The following is a 21,204-nucleotide window of genomic DNA, read 5'->3' on the forward strand; positions in this document are numbered from 1 at the left end:
GCGTAGCCATATCCATAATCACTAAAATGTAAGCAAAACCCCGGGTAGATTTTTGAATAGGTCCAATTATATCCATTGCAATCCGCCCCAGCGGAGTCCCTATCCGGGGCAATGGATGTAAAGGGACCCTCCCCGGCCCCTGTTCGGATACCTTCTGGCATAAAGGACATGACTCACAATAATTTCCCACTTCTTTATATATACCGGGCCAATAAAAGCGTCTTAACAACTGGGAGACAGTATTCTGGGCTCCTTTATGTCCCCCCAAAGGGTGATCATGAGCCAGCCGTAACAGTAGATCCCGAAACCCCCGGGGCACCACTAACTGTCTCCTTCCGTCCTCCCTTTCTTGCCCCGCATTTTCCCGGAAAAGAAGTCCCTTATCAATCACAAAACCCGGGCCCTGAGCTCCTCTGGCCCCCTCCCTTGCTCGCTCCCAGGCATATTGCAGAGTGGGGTCTGCCTGCTGCTCCCTCTCAAAAGAAGGGAATTGTTCCTTTAACTCCCCCGCCTCATCTGGGAAGTTAGTCTCCTGCTCCAGCTCCTTCATAGCCAGAGCTCTCTGCCGCTGAACTGCCTTCTTATGCCCCCCGGTATCTCTGGTTTTCCCTGGGTCCCCCAATACCTCCATCTGGAAAGGGAATATACCCGATAAAGTCTGCTCCTGCCCCTCCTCCCCCTTCTGCTGCGACCGAGTAACTACTAAACCTTCTCTCTCCCTTAAATATTGGGAGAATGGGGGCCAGTCCCTGCCCAAGATAAGGGTTTGAGGCAGCCTGGGCAGCACCGCCACCCAGACCCAATGAGCTCCCAACGGTCCTACTATCCTCACCTGCCGCAGCGGGTATCTACTAGAAGCCCCATGTACACACTGTATAGTGACCTCCTGTTGCCTCCTCCCCACCCTTCCAGCTCCTTTCACCCTGATCTGTTCCCACAAGGACTGGGCCATCATGGTTTGATCCGCGCCGGAGTCCAACAGGCCTACCACCTCCACCCCCATCACCTCCACTTGTTGGCAGAACTCCTGCCTGACCCCCCCTCCTCCCTCCGGCCACCAATTGCAATTTAACCACACAGTCCCTCCGCACATGGCCCTTCCTCCCACACCGATAACACATTCTCTCATCCCCCTTACCCCCCTCCCAACTCCTCATAGCCTTTCCTTCCGGAGCCTTGCTCCCCTTAGGACTACCCAGACCACCCCCCGGCTGGGTCCCTTTGCGAGCACAATGCTGCGATTCTAGGAAGCACTCCATGCTCTGAATTGCTTCCTCCAGGGTTCCGCAGCCCCGTTTAATCAAATCTACTTGCAGCCCCCTTGGCAAGGACTCCAAGAACTGTTCCAGAACTAGATCTTCCATTATTTGTTGTATTGCCCTTCGTTCTGGCTCTAGCCATTTCCCAGCCAAATCACTTAATTTCTGAGCCAGCACCCTAGGCGTTTCCCCTTCTACCCACTTGAACTCCCGAAACCTCCTCCTGTATGCATGTTTACTTAGTCCAAACCTGTCCAAAATAGCTGCTTTCAGCCTGGTATAGTCTGTTATGTGTCCCGTACTGTAGGTAGGGCCCGAAAGGCCGCTAAAGCCTCCCCAGACAGAGCAGGAGCTAGTCTTATCGTCCATTGCTCCTGCGGCCACCCCGCTGCTACCGCCACCCTCTCAAAGGCTCCCAGATAATCTTCAATGTTATCTGCTTCAGTCAACTTTCCCCACGGAAGCCAGTTCACCCCCACATGCCCTACCAGTCCAGGAGGTCCCTCGACCCGTCCAGTAGCACCGCCCTCGCCCGGCACCTGCCCTCTGCCGCCGCCTCGTAGGAGTTCCTGAAATAGGTCCAACAGGGGTTGTTGCTGAGCTCTGGAAGCCGCCAACGACTCCTCCATAAGCTTATGTGCCATTTCTTGCTGCTTTTGGAATTGATGTGTCATAAAGGCGAACATCTCCTTCGGATCCATCCCGACTACCTGGACCATCCACCTACAAGAAAAAAGGAGAGAAAAACACCAAGTGTGGCCTTTTCACAACACTCTTACTTCTCCCTCCAATCCCTCCCAGCTCCCGATATGCTCACCAGAAGCTGGAGGGTTTTCCGCCTGCGGGTTTCAGCTCCCCAGCTTTCCGGCTTGGATCTCTCCTCCACGTCCGCCTTCGGCTCACTGGAACATGGGGCTCGATTCAAAATCCCACCACTGCCACCATTTGTCAGCTTGCACCTCTCCGTGCTGTCCGCTCTCCCTTAGACACCCCTCTGTGCTGTCCTTCTTCGCCCGCCCAATTGGGGCTAATCCTCCTACTTCTATTATTGCTGCAAGCTCCTTCTTGTCAGTACTCCACCACAACTCCTGCTTCCTCGACTAAGTTCACTCTAGTCGACAGTTAGCCAATTAGTTCCAGGCCCACCGGCCTACCAAACAGGATATTTCTCTTTGTGCAGCCCAGAGAACTCCCTTCTGTCCCCGGGGCTTTCCCTTAGGGGTAGTCCTGCATCTACTTAGAGCAGACCCCGTACCCAGCCCAGGTGAGGAGGCCAAATGCTTCTCTACTCATACTGTCCTGAGCCCAGGCCCCTTCAGTCTCTTTCCCTCCCCCCCCTCCTGTAGAATTCTAATACAAAGTTCCACTTGCCAGTTCAAATGTTCTTCAGATCAAAGCTTTTTCTCTACTATATGAATCCACTCCTTGGGCTAGCAATTCCTACTTGCTACCCTAGGGACCCACCTCCCTCATTTGTCAGCACTGCTTCCTGACAACACCCACCAGGTCTGGAATTCATACAGTTTTTCCCCAGGACTTACTTTTCCTTAGCCCCTTTCCTCTTACGAGCAAAAGCTGTCAAGTCCATCTCCTCTGTTTCCTCCTCTCCTCCTGCTGCTTGCCAGTCCATATGCTCGTTCACTCCCTCCCCCGGCAGGTGTGCCTCATTCCCCTCATCAGACTTCATTTCCCAATCAGCCTCCTCCTCCCCCTTTCTCTGGGAAGGAAAGTCCTCCCCCTCCTGCTTCCTACTCAACTCAGGCTTCTGGGACTTGTAGTCTCTGTAGTCCCCCTCGCTCCTCTTGAGCTTCCTATATGGAAGAAGGGCCCCCCTTCTCCCTCTCCCCTTCTGTTTATCTACCCATTCCTCACAAAATGTAATAAAAAAAAAAAGAGTCCAGTAATAATACAAAGGTATATGGTACTATTGTATAGCAAAACAAAAGGAAAAGACCTCAAAACACCTAAACACTTACTATATTTTCAGCGTCTTTCGCTGGGGTTGTAGCATTCATCATTGATCTAAAAAACCTTGTGATATTTGTTTTTTTTATTATTTTATTAAGTACTTTGTTTTACTTTATTGCTTATTAGTCCTTTGTTTTAAAAATCTTGTTCTTTTTTCTGTTTGGTTTTTGGTACAAAAATCACACTCTTTTTGACAATGCAACAGCAATCTTGAAGACAAATATGAAACAAGGAAAGTCCCAACAGCAGCCAGACCCGTTTCACTCAGACGGCTTCTTCAGGGGTTGTTCCTCGACATTCAGTAACAAAGGATGGTATCATTCATTCAATGGTCACCTAAAAACCATATATCACTTGAAAACATTTTAAAAGGGAAGCAGAGAAACTGAGTTCTATATATAACAATTCAATCATGTAGAACTATTGTGGCTAACAAACTGTCATAAGTATTTTGAAAAATAAGATTCAACTCACATATCCTACTGATTGCATGCTGTACAAAATGTCAGAGACTGGATATAACTACTACTACTTGACATTTCTAAAGCGCTACTAGGGTTACGCAGCGCTGTACAATTTAACATAGAAGGACAGTCCCTGCTCAAAGGAGCTTACAATCTAAAGGACAAATGTACAGTCAGTCAAATTGGGGCAGTCTAGATTTCCTGAAAGGTATAAAGGTTAGGTGCCGAAAGCAACATTGAAGAGGTGGGCTTTGAGCAAGGATTTGAAGATGGGTAGGGAGGGGGCTTGGCGTAAGGGCTCAGGAAGTTTATTCCAAGCATAGGGTGAGGCGAGGCATGGCTTAATTGTTCATGTGATTTAAACAGTGACACCATTTTTTATCCAATCACATGACCAATTAAGCCATAGTGAATCACCAAACATCATTCTTGAATTTCAAAATCATTGGTTGTCGCCACATCTTAAATGGTTAATTGAGCATAAATTAACTGATTGACTAAAACCCGCCATTCACTATAGCTGTCAGATCTTTAAACAATGAATCAATCTTCATGGTGAAAATCAAGTCCTCTTAATCCATAACTGTAAGATCTTTAAATGAAGCAACAGACTCAAAAAACAAGTTATAAATAACAACGTTAATTCAATTGAACCCTAGGTCATATGTAATAAGTAAACATTCTTTAATTAAATGACTAATTGAAAAATATACTCCATTCAATATTACTATTTAAACCTATAGGTTCTAAAGTGTTCAAATGGTGTATCCATCTTTGTTCATGCTGTATAAGCAATTTTGCTCAATCACCTCCTCTAATGTTCTGTTTAACAAGATCAATGATGAAGCATTTAAGTTGTTCAAACTTATGATTTAATTATATGCAGTGATTGACTAACACTGCTTCTATGCTCATTAAGTCTTATTTTGAAGCTCTGTACGGTCTTCCCTACATATACCTTGTCATAAGGTCAAAAAATTATGTAAACTGTATAGACGCCATTTTTATATCCAGTCTCTGACATTTTGTACAGCATGCAATCAGTAGGATATGTGAGTTGAATCTTATTTTTCAAAATACTTAGGCCAGTTTGTTAGCCACAATAGTTCTACATGATTGAATTGTTATATATAGAACTCAGTTTCTCTGCTTCCCTTTTAAAATGTTTTCAAGTGATATATGGTTTTTAGGTGATCATTGAATGAATGATACCATCCTTTGTTACTGAATGTCGAGGAACAACCCCTGAAGAAGCCGTCTGAGTGAAACGGGTCTGGCTGCTGTTGGGACTTTCCTTGTTTCATATTTGTCTTCAAGATTGCTGTTGCATTGTCAAAAAGAGTGTGATTTTTGTACCAAAAACCAAACAGAAAAAAAGAACAAGATTTTTAAAACAAAGGACTAATAAGCAATAAAGTAAAACAAAGTACTTAATAAAATAAAAAATAAAAAATATCACAAGGTTTTTTAGATCAATGATGAATGCTACAACCCCAGCGAAAGACGCTGAAATATAGTAAGTGTTTAGGTGTTTTGAGGTCTTTTCCTCATGTTTTGCTATACAATAGTACCATATATCTTTGTATTATTACTGGACTCTTCATTACTTTGTTTGTTGGATATTTACAGCCTGTCTGTTCTCTCTAATTTTTGTTGCCATGTGTCAAAGTGGACGCATCTCAGTCCTTAAAAACTATTCTGTTCCTCTACAAAGTCCTGAAGTGAGGGGGAGGGGAAGGTGCTGGTGGTGAGGGGTCAGTGCTCTGTCCCTTATGATCCATGGGGAATTATTTCACTTGTACTTGCTTCCTCATCAGAGGCATCATTAAGACTTGTTGTGGTATTGGCAATTAGAGATGTCCTTTGAGCTCCTGCCTGGAGCCCCCCTCCATTTTCAGGTTAGCTGATCACTTAACCTTCATTACCTCAGTACCAACTGAGGGTCCAATAATCAAAAACTGAGATACTAAACATGTGCCCTGTTTATGGACAAGGTTAAGGAGCCTAAAAGCTAATGCTGTTTAAATGTAAACTCTCCATTCATTATGAGCCTAATTCAGGTGCCCATTGCTGAAAATCATTGTTAAGCTAACTCTTTTTCACTGCCCTAAATCTGCTTCTGTTGCCTCCTACTTTATATTCCCCTAAACATAAGAGTTTAATGAAACTTTGAAATCAATTTATTATTGGTTCTTTCTTGGTGATTTAGGCACTCGGCCCTAGTTTTCAGAGAGGCTATTAAAGGTAGGAATATAAATCCTTTGAATAGCAGCCTCTTGAATCGAAACTCTCCAGGATTAAGAAAATTACGTGCAGTACCTGAATGCAAGAGCTGGAAAAGATCTGAGCTAAATCCAAATGAAACTGTGAAGGTTTTCAGGCATACTATGGCTCAAAGCCACTGAATTGTGCAGTGCTAGAAGGAATCGGAACAGAGAGGCTGGAGGGAGCAATGACTTACAGGAGATGGGTGTGGAGGCAGATGGGGACTGAAATTTGGCTTGGGATGGGGTAAGGGGAGAAGGAAAAAATATAGGAACACAGGGAACAACAAGCCTTTGCATCAAAACTGGGCAAACTGGATGTAACATTTGCTATGTACAGACTTCCCTGCCATGTTTTTCTGCATGAGACTGACTGGTGCTGTTTATGGTAACAGCTCCCCCTACAGATCACTTCTATAGTGCAACTAGATGTGCACAGTAGAAGCAGCAGTCGCAGCCCCTGAGAGGGAGATAGGAGCTGCCAGTGCTGGGCACAGTAACTGCTCCCCCTACAGATCACTTCTTATAGTGCTACCAGACATACACAGCTTCTACTGGTGGACAAGATGGGGTGGAGGGAGGCAGGAAGGGCTCACAATGACTGGGAGATGGAAATTCTCATGAAGCAGTGATCTAAAGATCTGTTTTGAGGTCTCGGTGCAACTTTTATCCTATTCTTTTTCCAGGTTCCACAGAAGTCAATAGACACCACCATTATATGTTGAAAGCTGCTCCTGCTGCTCTCTTTGTGACAGTTACTACTTTGATTTGCTGTATCGGATGGAAATACCACAGGAGGCCTCCCCAGAGTGAAGGAACCCCAGAGCCCCTGCTTCAGAATGGAGGTGTTCCTCTGGCAAAGTCACAGGCAGGAAGTGAAGAGTCATCTGTATTCACCACAGCTGCAGTAGAGTCTAATGGTGCCTATGGCAGTGGCGTAGCCAGACCTGACATTTTGGATGGGCCCAGAGCTAATATGGGTGGGTACTATGGGCCTGATATTCAAAATTATTTAACCAGCCAGGAACAGCTCCTGGCCAGTTAAATAGCATTTTACCACATTAACCATGGATATTCAGCAGGAGATAACCTGTCATCTCCTGCTGAATATCTACATTTAGCAGCTAGCCACTAACTGGCTATCCAGCTCATTTTTGAAAGTGATCACCGGCCATCTTCCGACACAAATCGGGAGATGGCCGGAGATCTCCTGAAACCGGCCAAATCGGTATAATCGAAAGCCGCTGTTTTGACACCATTGCCGCTTTCCTGTAGCAGAGCTGGCGAAAGTTCAAGGGGGCATGTTGGCAGCGAAGCGAAGGTGGGACATGGGCGGGGTTAAGAAATGGCAGGTTTTAGTCCATAATGGAAAAAAAAGTGGCGATGAAGAGCATTTGGCCGCTTTCACTTGGTCCCTTTTTTTTCAGGTCCAAACTTCAAAAAGGTGCCCGAACTGACCACATGACCACCGGAAGGAATCGAGGATGACCTCCGCGTACTCCCCCAGTGGTCACCAACCCCCTCCCACTTTAAAAAAAACAATTAGAAACATATTTTGCCAGCCTCTATACCAACCTCAAATGCCGTACCCACCTCCATGACAGCAGAATGTGCTCTGTCCTCTGACAGCCGTTGCCTGCTTGTGATGAGGCTCTGGGGTGAGTGTGACACCTTTTCTCAGGGCCGTCCTAACCCGGTAAGCGGGGTAAGCACGGCAGGGGGGCGCCTCATCTTCAAGGGCGCCGCCACCGCCGCTGCCGGCTGAGTCAGTGTTGTGTCTAATAAAATTAAAAAATACACACCTCGCTCGCGTTAGGCAGGCATCAGCATCATCACATGAGTTGCACTGCAGAACTGACCGCGAACTGGGGATAGTGGATCCTGAGGTACGCAGCACCGCGGCCACGTCATCCACCAAAGCAGGTCCCCGTTGGCCCGCCCCAATGCCTGACTCCCAACGCCGACGGACTCCCAGTAAAGATAGGAGGCGCTGCAGGAGAGCTGCTGCTGTGCTGCTTGTTTGCTGGACCGACTCCCAAAGGCTGCCTTGCACGTCTGCATGTGATGTGACTGCAGCTGTGATTGGCGGTCACAGAAACTGGGTGGGCCTTAGCTGAGTTTGGGTGGACCTACAAACAGTCACCTCAGACCACACTCTCCCTATTTCAGATAGTTGAAAATCCTCGGTGTCACAATCGACCAGAACCTTACACTCGAGAGCCAAGTTAACTCCATAATCAAGAAAATGTTCCACTGAAACCATTCTTCCCGAGGGCAACATTCCATAACCTAATACAATCAATGGTACTAAGCCATGCAGACTACTGCAATGGAATTTATGCGGGATGCAAAGAGCAACTCATAAAGAAACTACAAACTGCTCAAAACACAGCAGCCAGGCTTACATTTGGAAAATCGCGATTCGAAAGTGCCAAACCCCTCCGAGAAAAACTGCACTGGCTACTACTACTACTATTTAGCATTTCTATAGCGCTACAAGGCATACGCAGCGCTGTACAAACATAGAAGAAAGACAGTCCCTGCTCAAAGAGCTTACAATCTAATAGACAAAAAATAAATAAAGTAAGCAAATCAAATCAATTAATGTGAACGGGAAGGAAGAGAGGAGGGTAGGTGGAGGCGAGTGGTTACGAGTCAAAAGCAATGTTAAAGAGGTGGGCTTTCAGTCTAGATTTAAAGGTGGCCAAGGATGGGGCAAGACGTAGGGGCTCAGGAAGTTTATTCCAGGCGTAGGGTGCAGCGAGACAGAAGGCGCGAAGTCGAGTTGGCAGTAGTGGAGAAGGGAACAGATAAGAAGGATTTATCCATGGAGCGGAGTGCACGGGAAGGGGTGTAGGGAAGGATGAGTGTGGAGAGATACTGGGGAGCAGCAGAGTGAATACATTTATAGGTTAGTAGAAGAAGTTTGAACAGGATGCGAAAACGGATAGGGAGCCAGTGAAGGGTCTTGAGGAGAGGGGTAGTATGAGTAAAGCGGTTCTGGCGGAAGATGAGACGGGCAGCAGAGTTTTGAACCGACTGGAGAGGGGAGAGGTGACTAAGTGGGAGGCCAGCAAGAAGCAGATTGCAGTAGTCTAAACGAGAGGTGACAAGGGTGTGGATGAGGGTTTTGGTAGAGTGCTCGGAAAGAAAGGGGCGGATTTTACGGATGTTGTAAAGAAAGAAACGACAGGTCTTGGCGGTCTGCTAGATATGAGCAGAGAAGGAGAGAGAAGAGTCAAAGATGACCCCAAGGTTTCGAGCTGAGGAGACAGGGAGAATGAGAGAGCCATCAACAGAAATAGAAAACGGGGGGAGTGGGGAGGTGGGTTTGGGGGGAAAAATGAGAAGCTCGGTTTTGGTCATGTTTAATTTCAGGTGGCGTTGAGACATCCAGACAGCAATGTCAGACAAGCACGCTGAAACTTTGGTTTGGATGTGTAGGAGTGGACCACCGGATACTTCTCGAATACTATGCATACTACTGACCACCAGAACAATCTCATGTTTTGTGCCTACTGATGGACTTATACTTATGTACTCTACCTCTGTTTTTGGCCTTTTAGCCATACTTTATTAATGCACTGAACCTTTGTGCCTTACCCAGTTTTATTGTTTACTAATGTAAGACAGAATGCAGGGCTATTAGACACATAGCTTGTAACTGTAGTAGCAAGGCCTATACGAGATCAGCTTGCACGTAGGAGCCACATGAATAGGTGGCCTTGGAGGGTGCTAACACCCCCGCCCTGCATCTCTGAGCCGATGAATCTTATCTCCTGAGCTAGAAAGGAGCATTGTGTGTGTGGAATAAGCTGCTAAGTTTCGTTTCTTGTGCCAGTATCTTTTCAGTATTATGACGTGTGTATGTACTGAGAACTACAAATATGCACTGTGAGAACTACAACTGTTTACTGCGCATGCCAAATGTGATGTATCAGGTGCCTAGTGCGCAGGGCCCATAGGGAAGTATAAATGTGAGTGTCAGATGATTTCTGACACACAGTATTCTGAGATTGTACTCGGTGCTGTGTGAATTGCTAGCAATAAAAGCTGTTTTGTTTTGGAACCAATTTGTCTTTCGTCTCCTGATTTTCGGACCCGTTACATTGGCGACCCAGATGGGACAGGAGTAGAAAGGGAAATCGGATTATATTCTTTCCCCTCCCCACTGCAGGCGGATCGGTTCACCGACTCCCCCGGCCGGGAAGGTGGTCAGTGGCCACCGCTGACTTCAGCGTCCACCTCACGGCGGGAGGGCCGATCAATTCCGGCCGGCTGCAAGTGGGACTGTGTGGCTCCGACAAAACAGCTTTCTCATTTTTTTCCCCTTTTTTCTCTCCGGAGAGACGCGTACGACGGCGCGGCCTGCTGGGACGACGGACAGGCGAGTATACTCAACGTAGTGACCGGCTCGGTAAAGGGCCGAAGAAGAGGATTGATCACCCTCTTAGCCAGTGAATAATACGGACTAGGTCCCGGAACCTCACTAGGCTTGGGCGAAGAAACCGTACGGGAGGGTTTCTTGTAGTGTGTGAAAGTTGTGAGATTGGGCCTGCAGTTCCAGGCTGGGCGACCACGCCCTGGTCAGGCCGAGTGTTGACCCTTCTGTGTCCGGTGGAACGAGACCCCTTACTCCTCCACCACCCCTCTCCCCTTCGTCTGTCTCCTATCCTTTGGCACTCAGGTTAGGATGGGCGGGGGTGGTTCCACACCGTTAGATCTAATGACTGAACACTTTAGCGAAGTGTTTGACCAAGATAAATGCAGTAGGGCCGGGATGATACAGCGATGTCAATTTATGTGGCCCGGGTTAGGAATTGCTGAATGGCCCCCGGAAGGGTCATTTGAGTACGAAAAGGTGGCGGCGGTCATGAATATTGTTATAGTTGGGGGAAACCCCGGTTGCCCAGAGGACATCCCCTACATTGAGGCGTGGTTAAGCGTTGTCCGAGACCCGCCCGACTGGGCCCAACATAAGGTAGAAAAGGCCGCTCTTATGGTGATAAAACAGAGGAAGGGGCGGGGAGCCAAACGAACCCCGGCCTTCGCTCTCCAAACCCCGGCAGCCGCTGCCGTTCCGAAGGCCAGGGGAACCGCCCCTACAACGCCCACCGCCCCTGCCGTTGACGCCCCAGCCACAGAGGCTAAGCCCCGTGCTACCGCCAAGAAGGCCACGCCCCGTGCTACCAGTGTGCCTTCCAAACCTAGACCACCCATGAAAGGCCGAGGGAAAGTTCAGAGCCCGCCCGAAAAGGTACCCCCAAAGGCCCCAATTCTTGCTACCACGGAAGCCTACGAGGAGGATGTGGCGCCCCCTCCATACGTCCCCTTATATCCCGACCTCGCGGACTCGTCGGATGGCCCGGACGACGCTGAGGCCTCCGAGTCCGAGTCGGACACTGGAGACGCTATAATCCCGGACCCCACAACTTACAGGAAGAGTCGCCGAGTAGTAAAGGCCGTTACCCGATACCCCCAGTCGAGTCCGAGAAGTACACTTCCGGCTCCCCGGAGGACTGAAGTGACTAACCTATACCCGGTCCGGCAGTCTACGACCTACACCCCTAACCCAGTGGCCGATGCCCAGCCCATTCAGTCGACCGTCTACAGCCACGTTCCCTTCTCCAGCGCTGACCTATATAACTGGAAGCTGCACGGACCTTCTTATGATCAGAAACCCGAACAACTGATAGAATTGGTAGAAGGCATCATTTACAGTTATAATCCCACGTGGGCTGACCTCAGGCAGTTGAGCGCCCACATCCTGACCACCGAAGAACGCCGCCTCCTACAGCAAAATATGGAACAAGCGATCCGAGACGCCAACCCGGGAAATGCTAATGTACAGGCCATCGTAGACACAGAAGTCCCTACCGCGGTCCCTGCATGGGACTACCGGACCGAGGAGGGACAGGCCGTCATTCGCCGGTACCAACAAGCATACCTGGCGGCCCTTAAAAAGGGAAAGCAGAAAATTACCAATATGGGAAAAATTCACAATGTAGTCCAACAGAAGAATGAAAGTCCGGGGGATTTCCTCGAGCGCCTTATGGACGCATTCAGGAGACATAGTCCGATAAACCCCGAGGACCCAAAAAACGTCCCCACAGTGGTTATGAGTTTTGTTAGCCAGTCAGCACCCGACATACGGAGAAAACTCCAGAGAACCGAAGGATTTGAAGGGATGGGCATCAGCCAACTGAAGGCCATAGCTGATCGCGTGTTCGGATACCGTGACCAAGAAGAGAAGGCCGAAGCCCGGAAGGAGTCGGCCAGGCGGATGCGCGAGAATGCGGATGTGTTGGCCACGGTGCTGGAAGAACGTTTGGGGTCCAGGCCACGGGGCAGAGGCAGAGGCCGAGGGGGAAGAGGAACACGGTCCCCCATAGGACGCAACCAATGTGCAAACTGTCGGGAGGAAGGGCACTGGTGGGCGGACTGCCCGGAGAAACCGCGGGACCAGAAGAGAGAGAGGGAAGACACCGACCGCCCAAGGGGCCCCAGACAAGGACAACGAGGACGGGGCCGCGGCCGGGAACGGGCCGAACAGCAGGAATGGCAGATGGCTCTGGACGCCACCCGGGACCATACAGCATGAAGGGACCGGGAGGGCAGAGTCCCCACTGACCCTCTGGTGGAGATCCGTGTGGGGACGCAATTGATGAAGGCCCTCCTAGACACGGGGGCCCAACGTTCCGTCATCACCACTGCCATCGCCCCGGCCACAAGAGAAACCATACCAATTATCGGTGCCTCTGGAAAATCGCTCACAGCCCCCCTCCTCAGGGAACGCCAAGTCCAGATCGGTGGAACGATGGTGTCTCACCAGTTCATCCATATCCCCGAGTGCCCCGTCCCCCTGATTGGCCGTGACCTACTGTGTAAACTCCAAGCCACCCTGAAGTTTAAACCAACGGGCGAAGTGGAAGCCCATTTTGAAGACCAACCGGTGACGCTCCTCTGCCCGGTACGGGAAGAATGGAGACTACATGCCCCCCTTATTGTAGGCCCAGACGACGGCCGCTATTACCAGGATACCCCTTTCGCACAACAGAGGAGGAACCTAATGGCGGAGGTGCCCAACGTATGGGCAGAAGTGAACCCTGGTGGACTAGCCATCAACGCCATTCCCATCTGGATCGAACTCAAACCAAATGCCCAAGTTGTCAACCAAGGACAATATCACATCCCTTATGCAGCCCGGCATAGCATGCAAACACACCTACAGAAACTCCTTCAGCAAGGGGTCCTTAGACCTGTCAGATCTGCTTGGAACACCCCATTATTGCCCGTGAAGAAGCCAGGAACATCGGAGTATAGGCCCGTCCAAGACTTGAGGAAGGTCAACAACCAGGTAGCCGACATAGTTGCCCTCGTTCCGAACCCTTATTCCATTCTCGCCCAAGTGCCAGCCCAGACCAAGTGGTACAGTGTCATTGATCTGAAGGACGCCTTCTTCTCCATCCCCCTTGCTGCCGACAGCCAGAAGTTGTTTGCCTTCACGTGGGAAGACTTACAGACTGGAAATAAACAGCAACTCACATGGACCCGGCTGCCCCAGGGGTTCAAGAACTCACCTACCCTCTTCGGTGACCAACTCGCTCAGGACCTGAAGACGTATCAGGACGAGCATGGGCCGGTCGTCCAATACATGGATGACCTGTTGCTGGCCCGTGAAACGTTCACCGAATGTGCCGAAGCTACCCTCTACCTCTTGAAAACCCTGGAAGCCCAGGGGTACCGGGCCAGTCGCAAGAAGGCCCAGATATGCGAGATCGAAGTCGAGTATCTGGGATTTCGCCTCCGAGAAGGAACCCGGAGGCTCGGTACCCCCCGAACCCAAGCCATCCGCAACCAACCCACTCCTGCAAATAAGAAGGAATTACGGGCACTCCTCGGAGCCGCTGGATATTGCCGCATTTGGATCATCAACTTTGCCATCCTGACCCACAGTTTGTATGCCAAACTGAAAGGACCTGAACTCGAGGGCCAAAATCTCCGGTGGGAGAAACACGAACTGAAAGCCCTTCAGGACCTTAAGGATTCCCTTGTGGCCCCACCAGCGCTCGGACTGCCAGACGTGACTAAGCCGTTCCACTTGTTCATCGACGAAAAGAAGGGATTGGCACTTGGAGTCCTCACCCAACTGGTCGGCACCTGGCAACACCCTGTAGCATACCTCTCCAAGAGCATGGACAATGTGGCACGAGGATGGCCGGGCTGCCTCCGAAGCATTGCGGCTGCCTGTTTGCTGATACACGAGGCAAATAAACTCACCTTTGGCCAAACACTCTTTGTGACGACGCCTCACACCATCCGCGGCCTACTCGAGAGCCACGGACCCAGATGGATGACTAACTCCCGATTGGTTAAATACCAAGCCCTCCTGTGCGAAAATCCGGAGGTGCGGATCCTGGACACGACCAACCTCAATCCTGCCACCCTCCTTCCGGCCCCCGAACCACCACTCCACGACTGTGAAGAGGTAATGGCCACTGTGCACTCGAGCAGACCTGACCTGAAGGACCAACCCTGGCAAGGGGGCATCACCCTTTTTACCGATGGAAGCAGCCAGGTGATAGAGGGAATTCGAAGGGCAGGCTATGCGGTGGTGTCTGAGGACCATGTGATCGAAGCTATGGCTCTGACACCCGGAACATCAGCCCAGAAAGCGGAGCTGATCGCCCTCACCCGAGCCCTCCTGTGGGCTGAAGGAAAAGTTGTTAACATTTACACCGACTCCAAATACGCTTTCCTCACCCTCCAGGTGCACGGAGCCTTGTACAAGGAGAGGGGATTTCTGACAGCTGAGGGGAAAGGACTTGCAAATGCCGCTGAGATCTGCCAGTTACTCGAGTCAGTATGGAAACCGAAGAAGGTGGCTGTGATGCACTGCAGGGCCCACACCGGGAGAACGGACCCTATCGCCCGGGGAAATCAGCGGGCAGACGACGCTGCAAAAAGAGCAAGTCAACTCCCTTACCCTTCTTGTTCCTCTGACCCTGTACTCGTCGTTCACCTCCCCACCGAGATCCCTATCTATGCCCCACAAGAGACGGAGTGGGCCCGGCAAGAGGGCCTGGAGTCACGCAATGGCTGGTGGATGCTACAAGACGGACGCATCTGGATACCCGAAGCCCTGGCGTGGACTGTGGCCAACGAGGCCCATGACCGTACACACCTGGGCAAGGAAGCTCTGGGACGCCTACTCGAGAAGACCTACTACATCAACAAACTGTCCCTGTGGACCAAAAATGCTTCCAGCCGATGCGTAACTTGTGCTCGGAACAACCCCAGAACGGGGCCCGGTCCTATGCCAGGACATGTTCTCCGGGGAACTAGCCCATTCCACGTTTGCCAGATTGACTTCACGCATATGCCCCCGGCCCGGGGCTACAAAGCCATCCTCGTCGCTGTGTGTACCTACACTGGATGGATTGAAGCTCAGCCCACCAGAACGGAAATGGCGAAGGAAGTCACCTCCTTATTGATCCATCACATCCTGCCAAGATACGGCCTCCCCAAGCAGATAAACTCTGACAACGGCCCTGCATTCGCCAGCGAAGTTACACAACAGCTCAGTACGAGACTGGGCCTCGACTGGAAGTTGCATTGTGCCTGGAGGCCCCAGAGCAGTGGTATAGTGGAGAGGGCTAACCGATCCCTGAAGAACCACCTGGCCAAGCTATGCCAGGAAGCTAAAGCCAAATGGCCCGACCTGCTTCCGCTGGCCTTGCTACATCTTAGGTGTACCCCCAAGGCTACTGGCCTTACTCCTTATGAGATGATGTACGCTAGGCCACCACCACTACCCTCTTTTCCCGACTCCTTGCAGATACAGGGCGAGAGTTCCTTAGTGAGACAGATGAAGGCATTACGCGAGGTAGTGCAGGACATCCAACAATACACTGAGAGTGTAGGTCCCTTAGTCCTTACTAGTCCTACACACCAGTTTAGGGTGGGGGATGAAGTCTGGGTAAAGGAGTGGGATGAATCAGACTGTCTGAAACCCAAATGGAAAGGGCCCTCCCTTGTTCTCCTAACGACCCCAACCGCTGTTAAAATTGCAGGAAACCCAGTGTGGATACATTGGACCCGACTGAAGCCTGCTGCTCCTACTAGCAGCACCCCGAAGTGTTGGACTGCGCATCAACATCCTAACGCTCCACTGCGGCTGACCCTCAGAAAAACGTGAACCGAAGATCCATGCCTGCCCAGCACCAGGACCTCAGCTTCTGGACCCACTGCGTCTTTGGCTCTGCGTTTATTATAGCCATAATCGTGGGCCTTATCATCTTCTTGCTGCAAAGGCTCGGATACCTCCCACCACATATATGATGATGCTGAGTCTACTACTCCTCCTTTGCTCAGTCCCGAGCTACCACCCCCTGAGCCAGAACTGTACTGAATGTTTGCGCCTGGTGCGCCATCGTATAGAAGGAGGGTACCGCCTAGTCACCACCCTCATCCACCAGTCGCAGCCCCCGGACAGCGATTGTCGGCTCCTTCCAACTTGTGCCATCATCACCCCGGCTGGCCTCCAACAGTTCCACAGGTGCCTCCAAGGCAACCTCACCGTCTGTCATAGCCCCACCAAGCCAAGATACTACAATGTCACCCTCAGTGTAGGACTCCCTGCGTATGTGGCCGGGCCCCCGGGGGTCGAAGGGGATGGCATTCTGTATTACGTCAATTCCACTCGCATCCTTGCTGGCGGCGCCCAAACTGTGGCTACACTCACCTTCGACGTTTGCGCCGCCATGGACAAACACCCTTGGTCCCGTAAGTGTGGAAGCCAAAGTTGGCGTGAGGCATATGTGAACGACCACAAGTATGTCTGCCCTTTCAGTCCAGACATGAGATGTTGCTCCCCTTGGGTTTGGCTCCCGTGTGCCGGCGACACTCGAGCCTCGGGCTGGGAACGAGTATGCGCTTACACGGGAGGAGGATATACCGGATGCACCGGCCTGGGCGAATTTCGTCGAGGTTCTGGTAACTATGTGTCCCTAGACTGGCCTATCCGAGGCCACGACATGCCATGGAGAGGAACGTGGGGCCTTGGCATTGACGGAGGAGGAATGGATCCGCTGACGTATATTACCATATATCAAAGCCTTGAAACAAAGCCTCCCACGAACTACCAGACTACTGTCGTTGGGTACCAAGAGGTATTCGATGAAATCGCTCGCGCTGAAGAGGCAGCTACTAAGTTCCCCATCTCCCCAGAAGTTCGGAATATGTTCCTCAACCTGGCCGAAAACATCGCCTTCTCCTTGGGAATTACCAACTGTTTCGTCTGTGGAGGCACCGATATGGGTGAGCAATGGCCTTGGGAAGCGAGGGAGATCCGACAGCAGACATGGGATGCGCTCAACACCACAAACATTACCTTTCCCCAGCGCCCGAAGCCGTACGAATGGGCCCTGAGAACCAACATCATAGGTACTCTCTGCGCTAGTCGAGCGCCATCGAAACGTTATTCTGTACCCGTGGGAGATTCCGCTTGCACGGGGGTCCTTCAGTTTAACGGGAGTCGACATACCTGGTGGCAGACGGACCGCCTGCCTGCCCCGGAGCCCATCTGGACTGAACCCACCTTGAACGCAACGTGGACACATGGAGGGAATGCCTCCCTTAAGTGGGTAGCCCCGGAGGGCTACTACTATATTTGCGGGCGCAGGGCCTATGAACAGCTCCCGGCCCGCTGGTACGGTACCTGTCTCTTGGGCACCGTCCGACCTAGTTTCTTCCTTCTGCCCCTGCGAGTCGGCGAGACGTTGGGCATCCCCCTTTACATGGAAAAGGGACCTGATAACATTGGCAGACGTAAACGGTCCCTCCCGAGCACCAAACCCAAAGTCCAGATAGGAGACTGGAAGGACAACGAGTGGCCGCCAGAACGTATCATTCATTACTATGGACCGGCCACATGGGCTGAAGATGGTACATACGGGTACCGTACTCCTATCTACATGCTGAACCGCATTATCCGCTTGCAGGCAGTGCTCGAGATCCTTACCAATGATTCGGCCTTTGCCCTCAACATTCTAGTCCGACAGAACACTAAGCTTATTACCGCAGTTTACCAAAATCGCTTGGCTCTTGACTACCTCTTGGCCCAGGAAGGCGGGGTGTGTGGCAAGTTTAACCTCAGTAATTGCTGCTTACAGATTGATGACCAAAGCCAAGTCATCAGCGAGATAACTGACCGGATGGTCAAATTGGCCCACGTCCCCGTCCAAACCTGGAACAGCGCTTGGGATTGGACTTCCTCCCTAACCAGCTGGTTGCCGATCTCCGGGAGCCTAAAGGGCCTCCTCGTCATGGGGGGCCTATTTTTGCTGTCCTGCCTATTAATACCTTTGTCTTTTCCTTTAGTTTTCAGGTGTCTCCGCTCCACCATGGAAAGCATCGCTGACCGCCGAGCTGCTGCCCAACTTATGGCTCTCCAGATGTACTCCCCCATTCCCCAGTCTGATGAAGCTGCCGATGAAGCACCTTGTGGCTGACGTGCACTTTTGTCCTCCTGAGTCACTTAAAGGGCCAGTACCCTTGTGCCAGCATAAGACCGGATACAAAGGGGGGGGGATTCCACTAGGGGCCCCCCGTCTCAACCCCGGTGAAGTAACCAGCGGCTGCGCAAGGGCTTAGGGCTCCTTGTTGCCTCTCTGCTAATGATTCTTCTCTTTCTTTTCCTTTTCAGGGTTCTGGGAGTGATACTCTCCATCAGAATGAATGTTCTAGTATCAAAAGGGGGGAATTGTAGGAGTGGACCACCGGATACTTCTCGAATACTATGCATACTACTGACCACCAGAACAATCTCATGTTTTGTGCCTACTGATGGACTTATACTTATGTACTCTACCTCTGTTTTTGGCCTTTTAGCCATACTTTATTAATGCACTGAACCTTTGTGCCTTACCCAGTTTTATTGTTTACTAATGTAAGACAGAATGCAGGGCTATTAGACACATAGCTTGTAACTGTAACTGTAGTAGCAAGGCCTATACGAGATCAGCTTGCACGTAGGAGCCACATGAATAGGTGGCCTTGGAGGGTGCTAACACCCCCGCCCTGCATCTCTGAGCCGATGAATCTTATCTCCTGAGCTAGAAAGGAGCATTGTGTGTGTGGAATAAGCTGCTACGTTTCGTTTCTTGTGCCAGTATCTTTTCAGTATTATGACGTGTGTATGTACTGAGAACTACAAATATGCACTGTGAGAACTACAACTGTTTACTGCGCATGCCAAATGTGATGTATCAGGTGCCTAGTGCGCAGGGCCCGTAGGGAAGTATAAATGTGAGTGTCAGATGATTTCTGACACACAGTATTCTGAGATTGTACTCGGTGCTGTGTGAATTGCTAGCAATAAAAGCTGTTTTGTTTTGGAACCAATTTGTCTTTCGTCTCCTGATTTTCGGACCCGTTACAGATGCAAGGTGAGATATCAGGGGTAGAAAGGTAGATTTGGGAGTCATCAGCATAGAGATGGTAGGAAAAGCCATGGGATGAGATTAATGAACCAAGGGAAGAAGTGTAGATAGAAAAGAGGAGGGGCTCCCAATTAAAGAACGTATAGCTTTCAAAATCTGCACCCTGGTCCACAAAATTATCTATGGCGAAGCTGTTGGGCAGGATAGAAAATTTTAATATTGAAATAGACAGCTTAGGAAGCAGCTGTTAACTAACAAGCTGAATGCAGATGTTTCTGGTGCCTCCAGGGGTTCTCCAGCTGGTGAGACTTGGGGATCCCTGCCAGCCATGGGCGTAGACTGGGGGGATGAGGGGGGCATTGCCCCCCAAATGACGACGACCCGCAGCGGCGAAGGGGGGGGTGGGGTGCCACTCCAGTAGTAAAAGCAGGAGTTCTAGGTCTCTATGATGTCCGCGCTGGCGGAGGCCCATTGCCCTGGAGAGTTGCGGTTGTGTGAATTTTGGGGTTGCCCAGGGATGGACAGTGGGGGGCAATGCTCTCTTCCCCGCACACTAAAGCAACTCCTTTCACTTCCACATATATTTCAAAAAGTTTCCTATTTGTTTAAAAATGCTTTTGAGGCAGCTTGGACAGAGAAATCATATTAATTTGTTAATTCTGTTTAAGTTTGGTTCAGTCCTGCAAGTGATAGAATGCCATCTGGGTTTAATTACTCAAATGTCTAGCTTTTGCTAGACTAGAGGTTAGAAAGTTCTTCCTTACCCTCTTCAGGTCTCTTCATCTGCACTGGCTAGCTACTCTTGCCTCTGCTGGCATACTTTCCATCTTGCTATACATGGGGCAAGGGGAAAGTATGCCAGCAGAGGCAAGGAGTAGCTAGCCAGTGCAGATGAAGAGACCTGACGAGAGGTAAAAGAAGAGGGTAAGGAAGAACTGCAAAGTGAAAACATTTTTAAACAAATAGGAAACTTTTTAAAATGTATGTGGAAGTGAAAGGAGGTGCTTTAATTTGAAAACAAAAAACAATTCATAGTTGTAACTCACTTTGGAAACCAAGTGTAATAATTCAGCCGGTGGCGGTCAGTGTTTTGTTAATTGCTGGCTGCCACTGGGTGAACTGTGCTCGGTACCACATATCCAGGCACAAGACAACCACTGGTAGTTACCGGAATGCTACCAGTGTTAAATGGCAGTACCTGGACAGCGACCCAGTTAACTTCTGACAGCCGTTTGCTGTTCTGTTAACTGGATAGACTCTGCTGCCAAATATCGGCTCTGCCCAGACCCTGCAGGCCACCCTGGCACTAACCAGATAGTATCATGGCGGTTTCCCCAGATTTTCTCTGCACTATTTGGTTAAGTGCCACAGAAAATCTGAGGATCACCCAGTCAACAGGAGATAACCAGGTAAGGGTTTCTTCTACCCCATTATCTCCCACTGAATTGAAAATCTGCCTCCAGATTTATAGCAGTTTTATAGCAGGAAGTGTTATAGGGATGCTCAGCCCTCCTTCACGGTCCCCATTTCATGAATATGTTACTTTACAGAAGGAGCACATCCAGGGCACAAACAGAGCTCAAGTCTCTTTCCAGACATCAGGCTCCTCCGGAACTCTAACTGACATGCCAAAGCGCTCTCTGGCGTCCTCCTTCTCCCATGGCTCCTTCATAATCCAATCAGGGGTGGGTAGATCATTTAGAAAAGCTAAGACCACCCCTGGCAGGAGGTGAGATCAGCAGTACAATTTCCTTTCAGCCTCTATCCTTTTAACATATGCTGCCCCCTCATGGAAGCAACTGTACTA

Source organism: Microcaecilia unicolor, chromosome 3 (genome assembly GCF_901765095.1).
Source record: "Microcaecilia unicolor chromosome 3, aMicUni1.1, whole genome shotgun sequence".
Lineage (NCBI taxonomy): Eukaryota > Metazoa > Chordata > Amphibia > Gymnophiona > Siphonopidae > Microcaecilia > Microcaecilia unicolor.